We start from the raw sequence: 9,242 nt of genomic DNA on the forward strand, positions 1-9,242 counted from the left end.
ATTGGAGTTTGTCGGTTGAGTAATAAGCAGATTTTGATGTCATTCGTCAACATTTCTGAGTTTAGAAAACTTGCCGAAGTCTTCGAAGGTTGCTACCGACCGAATCCCGTTCCCGCAGTTGAGTTCTTTGATCTAGTTTTCCTCAAATTGAAAAAGCGTCTTTCGAACAACGGCCAGAGGAAATCTCGTGATACCCTTCGTCGACCGGAGGGTAGTATCGAAAATCTTTTGCAGATCTTCGAACTCACGGAACTACGTGTTCCGTGTTCGCGTAGTTCTACGCCCACATACCGCCTGAGTCCCTGACTCGGGCACCCTGGGGATTTTTCAAGACCTTTCTCGACGTCGTCCTAATATCTTGAGAAGTCTTTAACAGGATTAGATCCTGCATACACAGGTCGCAGACGAGTACGGTCTATTTATCTACGGATGTCCACCGTCACCAACATAACCTTCACTTCTCGGGCATCGCGCTCCCCGCTCCGAACCGAGGACTGCGAGCAATTGTACGCTCTGTCGTCGCTGCTCCGGGATCGTGCGTGATCTGCGGATTCTCAAGTGATAGTACAGATGGAAATCTACTCGTAATTCTATCGATTCTCATCTCTTGTCTATCTGTGTACCGGATTGGGACACCGCTGAATTAGCGGGTTGAAACATTGGGGGATGAGGAGTGCATCCACCGCTTTCGCGGGCTCCTCTTCTCGGTCCGCGGCTAGACGGAGGCTCGATCCAAAATATCAATCCACGAATCTTTCGACAAGGACGCTGCTCTCCTTGCCGTCGCCGACGAAAGCGCGGTCTGAGAAAATTACTTGGTATAGGGGGTGATTTTATTTAGACAGCCTCTGGCCAGATTCACTGAAGGGAGATATCGGAGTATTCTCCTTCGGTGAAGGACGCTGCCCCTTCAAGGAGTTCGCTCGGTGGAATATGGACAGACGAATTTTCGCAAGACTCAGCTCCGAGTCAGGGTTGCGACACAGGGGATGCCCTCAAAAGCACAGGGTTGAATGAAGAACACCTACTCATGAGAAGACTCCGAGTCAAGTCAGAGATGTGTGCTCAAGAATCGAGATCTCATGATGCTGAAGCATGGCTACGTTCCGCGAACCGGCCTCAGTGAGGAAAAGGGCGGCATGATTGAATATGGTTCTCGGATCGATCTCCTCCACCTTCTAAGAATGATGTATGCTACCTATAACCCTGGTCGGACCTTCTGCATCCGGACGGAGGAATTCAATGTCGCATTGACCATCGATTGTAGAGATGCAGAAATTGAGTTTTTTAATTTAGAAGAACTTAGAGGATGCGAGAGAAAATCGGCTTTTTTTTAACGACTCAACTCATTTTATTCCTTCGGTCGGTCATTGTGAATTAGTGAATAACTCCTGCGATCTGAATATCTTCTAATACGGGCTGTTTCACCACCACGGGAGCCACTGGCGGTAGGAGCACAGCGAGAGGGGCGATTGGCGCTGGTGCGACGGGAACGGCGGGAGGGGGCAAGAGAGGAGCCGCGGGTGGAGGCACGAGAGGAAGCGATTCAGCTCCCGGGAGGGCAGGCTCGTCGACAACTTTGTTTGTGTTCTGGAGGATGATCGAAGGGCCTCTCCTGTAGTTCGGTGGTGGTGTGGTCAGAGGCGCAGGCGTGGTCATATGAATGAAGGAACCTGAAGCCGCGGCTGCGAACATGCAGATCAATGCAATGGTCTTCATTTTTCCTGTCTTATTCCAGATCAGAGATCGGATAGCACGAGGAATCGGATGTGATTGAAGGCTGGGTGACTAGTGTACTTGATTGGGAGCTCGGGTGTTGTTATATACCTCCTCCATGGGCAAGAGGCATGAGAGAGAACGGGCTTAGGCGAGCAGACCCGGCCGCGTGACTCGGACCCCACACCTTGAAGTCATGGGGTCGTCTCGCTGGGGGACGGATTTCAGAACTTCGAAGCTGAAGAAGCCTCCTGGTTACTTTCTGACAGATTCTGAGAGATTTTAATTGGCGTCTAGTGATCTGGATGCAGATTCGTCCTCCGAGACCTGCAGGGGATTATTTCGGCAGCTTCTATCGACATCCTGTCGGAATTCGCTTCTCCGGTCGCACGAAGCGGTGAAACGGGTTTTCAGGTGGGCAGAATCGTTTGAGCCTTCCTTCCGAATCTACTGGAATTCCGATCGATAGTGATTGGAAAAAATAGGTCTTCCACGGCTCAAGACTCAACCGTGACTGCGGTCAGCGTCAGCAGGTGGACCGAGCTGAGCAGCGAGTATGCGAAACTCATCAGGGTTCGATCGAACAGCGAAGCTCAGCCTTATTCGTGATGATTCCTCAAGTCGACCAGCTCTGAAAGTTGGCGACGAAGGCTCTTCGACGTCCAAGTGTTTCTAGGGCCTCCGAAAGCTTTTATTAGGCAACTCAGCGTACAGCTACGGAGATAGAGCAAAAGCTCGACGACATTTCCGGCGTCTTGAGCGGATATCCGAATGTCATCTGCTGTCGAGGCTCACTCGAGCCATCGAGAGCTCATCAAGAGTATGGTGTTCCCGGCCAACCCGGCTGGACAGCCAATCTTCGAAAAAAATCATGCGGTGGCTGTTGGGTGAAAGTCTACTTGCGAGGAAATTCCGATCTCTGGGAGCGCACCGAGTTCGCAAGGGTCTAACAGTTGGAATGGGAAGGGTGAGATCGGCAAATACACCTCGACCCGTTCCCGGATAGCGTACCTACATTTTTCTGCTTTGGCAGATTCTATTTTGATATTGTTTCTAATGACGATGTACCGAATGTCGGTTTTAAGGAACGGCGCCTCCCACGACTGCGGTGGGCAGCCCATTCCAGAGGAAGTGCTATTTTTTTTTCATATGGTCTCATTCTCAGGAAGAGACCTAAACTCGCAAGTCGGAAACGCAAGGCGAAAAGAAACGCGAATCAGCCCCCAAAAAAAGCGAAGACGGGCGCGGAGCGGGTTGCTGAGCACCGAGCGCGGACTAGGGGAACGATTCGACCCATCATTGATACGCCATGTGGGGCTTCCGTCACGAACGGTTTCTCGCATAACGATCAGCCAGTAGTTGCGGGAGCGATTTCTGAACGGATTGAACCGGATTTGGCGAGATCTCCCGAACTGTTCCATGTCTGGCAACGAGCATCCGTAAACATCTGCCGCAGCTCCGTAAAGAATAAGCTCGGACAAGCGTGCAATGTGTGCGATCGGCTATGGTTCTATCTAGTTTTCAATCTCATCAGGTCTTTGCAGCGGCCGACAGTCATCCTCAAAAGAAGGGTGAATCAAATTTTCATAATCCTATTCCATCCATAGATCGCTTCCGCCTTGAATTCGATCATGGACTTGCAATCCGTCCTCGATCCTTAAAGCTGTGCGGCGTATGTCGTCGACTACGTCAATAAATCGAACCGAGGTATAAGCAACCTACATCGGGAATCGCTCAAAATACATGAAGACAATCCCGAATACGATCAAGCTGCATTGATGAGTAAGGTCGGTCTGAAAGTTCTGAACAGTTTTGAAATGTCCTCACGGGAAGCAGCCTGGTATTCATCACTTCAACCCATGAGCTGGGCATCTCGTTCCACAGTATCCATTCCCAAGATAACACTACATGGAAGGTACAAATCGCGTAAACGAAAATCGGTCATGAATTCGGAGAATCTAGTTGAGGACAGTACGAATATATGGACTGAGAACATAGAGAAATATGAAGAGCGTCCCAAAGTATTGGAGTCGATCACTCTAGCCCAACTCGTCGCCTGTCATGAACCTAAGTCCCCACCTATATTCGACGAGGAGCCAGACTTCGAGGATTATGAATTATGATGATCCCGAAAATGGTCCGGACAGACGAATCGAGCGCGGACACAGACGTCGAGATTAATTTTTTTTTTTTTTTTTCGGTGAAGCAGCTCGCAAAGGGATGACCCTATAATTCTCAAAAGGAACTGCGAGTGCGAAAAGGGGGAGGGGGACTGGGGGAAGCTAGGAGGAAAAGGTGAAAGAGCCATAGGAAAAAATGCATTGACGCACTACCCAGAAGAGTGGAAAATTCAACCGGAGTGTGGGGCTCATGTACATAATACCCACTAAAAAAACCTATGGCTCTTTACCTGAAGGGAGAGAGCGGATAGTGTTGGATTTGAAGAGTTTCGGATCGTACGTTGGAGGGAAGACATGAGGGGGAAGGGCATTCCATAGACGGGATGTACGGGGGAAAAAGGTGGAGGCGAATTGAGCAGTACGATTGGAGGAAAGTTGGACAGAGTAGGGATGCTGCTTGGTACTCTTTCTGGTTACACGGGCGGGGACCGAAATAGGGGGAACGAGGGAAGAGATTTCATCTGAGCATTCTCCATGGAAGTATCGATAAAATAGGCAGAGGTCGGTAACGTTACGACGTGAGGATAAAGATTCAAGAGAAGAGGATATGGCTGAATCACCGATGAGACGGATAGCACGTTTTTGAATAGAGTCCAGGATAGAGAGGGATGAAGGAGCGGCTTCACCCAGATATGCGAGCAGTACTCAAGAGAGGGACGGATTGGGTTTTATAGAGCAAAAGAAGGTGAGATGGAGAAAAATAACGTTTGGCTCTGAAGAGGAATCCTAGTTTCTGGGAAGCTGACTTGGCTATGTTAGCTATGTGATGGTGCCATTTAAGGTTTGATGAAAGGCACACGCCTAAAATAGAGATATTCGATGAAGGAAGTAGCGTTTCGTTGTCAAAAGAGATGGTAGGACTAAAAGGCTTGGTTTTCTTCGTGAAAAGGGTAAGCTGCGTCTTCAGGGAATTGAACCGGACCAAATTAGTTGAGCCCCATTGCAGAATCTTCTGGAGATCGCAATCGATGGAGGAGAGCAAGGTGTTTCTAGAGGAATTTGTTTGAGTAGAGGTCGGCTGCTTCGTGAAAGAGTAACCAGCATGGAGTGTACTGTCGTCGGCGTAGCTGTGTATGGGATTTGTGGTGGAGGCGAGAAGATCATTGATGTGCAACAGGAAGAGAGTTGGAGAGAGTACAGAGCCCTGGGGTACACCTGCGTTGATTGGGAATGATTTTGAGAGGGCGCCGTCGGCCATAACCTTAATAGAACGTTGACTAAGGAAGCTTGAAATCCAGTTGCAGAGATTTGGTTGGAGACCGAAGGAAGGGAGCTTATTGAGGAGAGCGGCATGCCAAACCCTGTCGAATGCCTTGGAAATGTCCAGAGCAACAGCAAGGGTCTCGCCATGTTTTTCAATAGCAGAGTTCCAAAGATGGGTTGTGTAGAGCAGAAGATCGCCACTGGAGCGACCCTTTCGGAAGCCATACTGCCGATCACTAATGAGGGAGGACTGTTCGAGATGGGAGAGGAGCTGGGAGTTTACGGCTTTTTCCATAACCTTGGATAGGATGGAGACGAGTGAAATGGGACGATAATTAGAGGGCGAAGATTTGTCGCCTTTTTTGGGGATAGGTTGAACGAGGGCAAGCTTCCAGCAAACGGGGAATACGCCTGAATCGAATGAGAGAGAGAAAAGTCTACAGAGTACAGGAGTGAGTTCTGGGGCGCATTTTTTGAGAACTATCGCTGGGATACCATCAGGGCCTGGGGCCTTGGAGACATCAAGGGTGCCGAGGATTTTACGGATCGAGGACTGGTGGAACGATATTTGGGGCATGGAGGGAGGGGCGCCTGAAGGAGGGGGCGGGATTTGGTTGCCGGGATCAAGTTTAGAGTTTTCTGCAAAAACCTCAGCGAGGGTGTTGGCCTTGTCTTCAGGAGTTGTTGCAAGGGACCACCGGGCTTAGAGAGGGGCGGGAGAGTGCTTGTGGAGAAATTTTGGCGGATTGCTTTTTGCTAGTGACCAGAATGGGCGGCTGCCACTAGGGCATGAGCTGAGTTTTTGAGCGATTGAGGAGATATGGGAGTTCTTAGATTTCTCGATTTGGGCTTTGCAGGCATTACGAGCCTGCTTGAAGATGGAGAAAGTTGACGGGTTAGGCTGGGATTTCCATGCATGATATGCCGAGTTTTTGTTGCTGACAGCTATCGAGCATTGTTTGGTGAACCAGGGTTTGGAGTTGGAAGAAGTTTTGCGGGTAGAGTGAGGAATGAATAGCTCCATGCCGAGGAGGATAATGCCACTTATGGTAGATGCGCATTCGGAGACATCTGGTGTCTTAAACAGTGAGAGATCCAAGGGAATGAGGAGAAGAAGGTGCGCAGCTCGTCCCAATCAGCTGACTCATAGTGCCAGACATTTTTACAGGTTGATTTTAATTTTCGAGGAGGAGAAATTGGTCGGATTGCTTTGATGAGACAATGATCTGATTTTCCCAGTGGAGCGGATGAGGCAATTGAGAAATTTTCAGGGTCACTAGCCAGGAAGAGGTCTAAGGTGTTGGCTGATTGCGAAATTCTATCTGGAACTCTCGTTGGAAATGTAACTAATTGAGTAAGATCACGGGAAATGGCGAAAATTTCGGACCTCGCGGCCTGCAGCGTTGGTAGCTCCGGAATATCGGAGCCAAGCAGAGTTGTGGACATTAAAGTCACCGAGTAAGATAATTTGTGAGTTTGGATAGGTGGTGTTGATTAGGTCGATTTTATTTGAGAGGTAGGAGAAGAAAGAGACGTGATCATTGTCGGTTAGGGGATCTATAGAGACAACAGAGAACTGTTGGATGCCGGAGATAGTAGGTTTTTAGCCAGAGGGCATCGAAAGCGGAGGATTCGAATGTGGGCAAGCGGCAGCACACAAGGTCAGATCTGACAAAAGCGCACGTTCCACCTTTGAAGCGGAAGTTTTCATGTAATTCGTAGCTCGGATAGCGAAGGTGGGTAGAGTCGAGGGGGCTTGAGATTTGTGTTTCGGTTAGGAAAGGAAGAAGGGCGTTCGGTCTCAAGATGTTGGTGGACCGAGGCAAGGTTAGAATGGAGGCCTCTGATGTTGCTAAAATGAATGGAGAGATTGCAACAGGGGGTTGGGGAAATCTTGGAGGCCGCAGAAGGTTGAGTATTTGCTGGATTGTTTTGGTTCATGGTTTGGTGGTTTAGGGTGAATTTTTGAAAAAAGAGGGAGACAAATCCTCGAGCGGAAAATCGACCGACGACAGCCCGCGAGACGTCGTCGAGACCGTAGGTGGCGGACCCTCGGCAGTACCTCCCGAATGATCCCGCTCGGTTCCCCTCCAGTCACGAGCTGGCAGAACGAGACCATCGAGATTATACACCACATGGTGTGGCAGCCTCCGGATGCGTTACTATCCGGTTCGGGCCACTGTACTATATGGCGGTCAGCCCGCGGAAACTGTTTCACTGCTGTACCCTTTCCACTGCAATGGTCATAGAGGGCCCATGGGCTGGGCCGGCCGTCCCTCCCCGCGGACGCGATGAGAAGAGAATGAGAGAAAGGTGGAGAGTAGTCGAAGAAGTAGAATATAGTAAGAAAAATAAAGGTTGAGCGGAAAAGAAGGCATAGAAAAGATAAGATAACCGGATACCCCAGCCTGGTGACCGAACATGGCAATGCCACTTTGGGTCATCAATAGCATAGGACGGTGGTATTTCACCGGGCGACTTAGGATGTCTACCACTCTTCGCCCGAAGGCTGTCGGATTTAGCTGGGATGATGGGACTAGGTCCCATCATACCATTGCCCAGGGGTTGCCGCGTGGAGGCACCGACACTGGCGAAGCCATGATCAACCCCCAAATTGCGAAATCATACGCTATAGGAATTACTACAGAGATGAACAACTGAATTATAAACGTGAGATGGTCACCCCACACATTTCATTCCGTACCGGGCTTCTGGAAATCATCGATCGAAACAAGTTTATAGAAATTTTCAGTTCCAACGAGTTGATGATCGCAGAGAGACGAAAGTAATTCGAAGCTCATTCGGACATCAACTCTGTACTGCAAGAGATTGAAGCTATGAGTTCGAGCGAAGAAGGACTATCTGAGAGTATCGAACCCGACACGAACAATTTTCTCTTTATGTTCGATCATACTCTCTTGAATACCTCCATACACCCTTTAAAAGAGGTCAGAAAGACGTTCTCACGCCTCCATTACGGTAGTGTCCATGACGCTATCACTGTGACTTTCCAGCTTTTCTGAGGACTGAACCATACAGACCGTGACTCTCTGGGACCGTTTACACCGACGAAAATTGAGGAGAAGTACATTTTTTCATAGATTCAGTTCCTTATACCAGAGAAGTTCGAGTGCCCCGGAATCAGTCATAAATTATGATTTCCTGCCTGATCCAGCTCACCAGTGAGGTTCCGCTCCATAGATGTACGATTCTGCAAGTTTCCTTAGGGAGAGTCTGCAATCAACACCATTCGCATCGAAGGCTGTTCTCAGGGCCCATCCAGATGCCCCCTCCGATTGTAGAGAACTCGCAGAAGTTGGGTCTTGTACATTGACGAGAACTTACAGCATGAGAGGAAAAGGCGGCTGGTTTTTTAATGATTCAGCTTATTTTATTCGTTCGGTCGCTCATCGCGGATTAGTGTATAACCCCTGCGATCTGAATGTCTTCTAATACGGGCTGTTTCACCACCACGGGAGCCACTGGCGGTAGAACCACAGCGAGAGGAGCGATTGGCGCTGGTGCGACGGGAACGGCGGGAGGGGGCAAGAGAGAAGCCACGGGTGGAGGCACGAGAGGGAGCCCTGCAGCTTCCGGGAGGGCAGGCTCGTCGACAACTTTGTTCGTGTTCTGGAGGATGATCGAAGGGCCTCTCCTGTAGTTCGGTGGAGGTGTGGTCAGAGGCGCAGGAGTGGTCATATGAATGAAGGAACCTGAAGCCGTGGCTGCGAACATGCAGATCAAAGCAATGGTCTTCATTTTTCCCGTCTTATTTCAGATCTGAGATCAAATAGCGAGGAATCGGATGAGATCGAAGGCAGAGCGACTAGTGTACTCGATTGGGAGCTCGGTTGCTGTTATGTACCTCCTTCAGGGGCAAAAGGCATGGGAGAGGAAGGGTTCAGACGAGCAGACCCAGCCGCGGACCCCACACCATGAACTCATGAAGTCTCTGTCTGGGGGGCGAAACCTGATTTCAGAACTTCTAAGCTCAAGGAGCCTCCAGTATGCAGTCAAATGATTCTGGTAGAATAAGTGGCATGATCTGTATTCAGACTCCTCCTCTGAGACCCACAGGGAATCACTTCGACAGGTTATCGTATCGACCTCCTGTCGGAAGTCTCTTCACCGGCGCTTCAAGGG

Source organism: Galendromus occidentalis, unplaced genomic scaffold, assembly GCF_000255335.2.
Source record: "Galendromus occidentalis unplaced genomic scaffold, Mocc_1.1 scf7180000076352, whole genome shotgun sequence".
Taxonomy (NCBI): domain Eukaryota; kingdom Metazoa; phylum Arthropoda; class Arachnida; order Mesostigmata; family Phytoseiidae; genus Galendromus; species Galendromus occidentalis.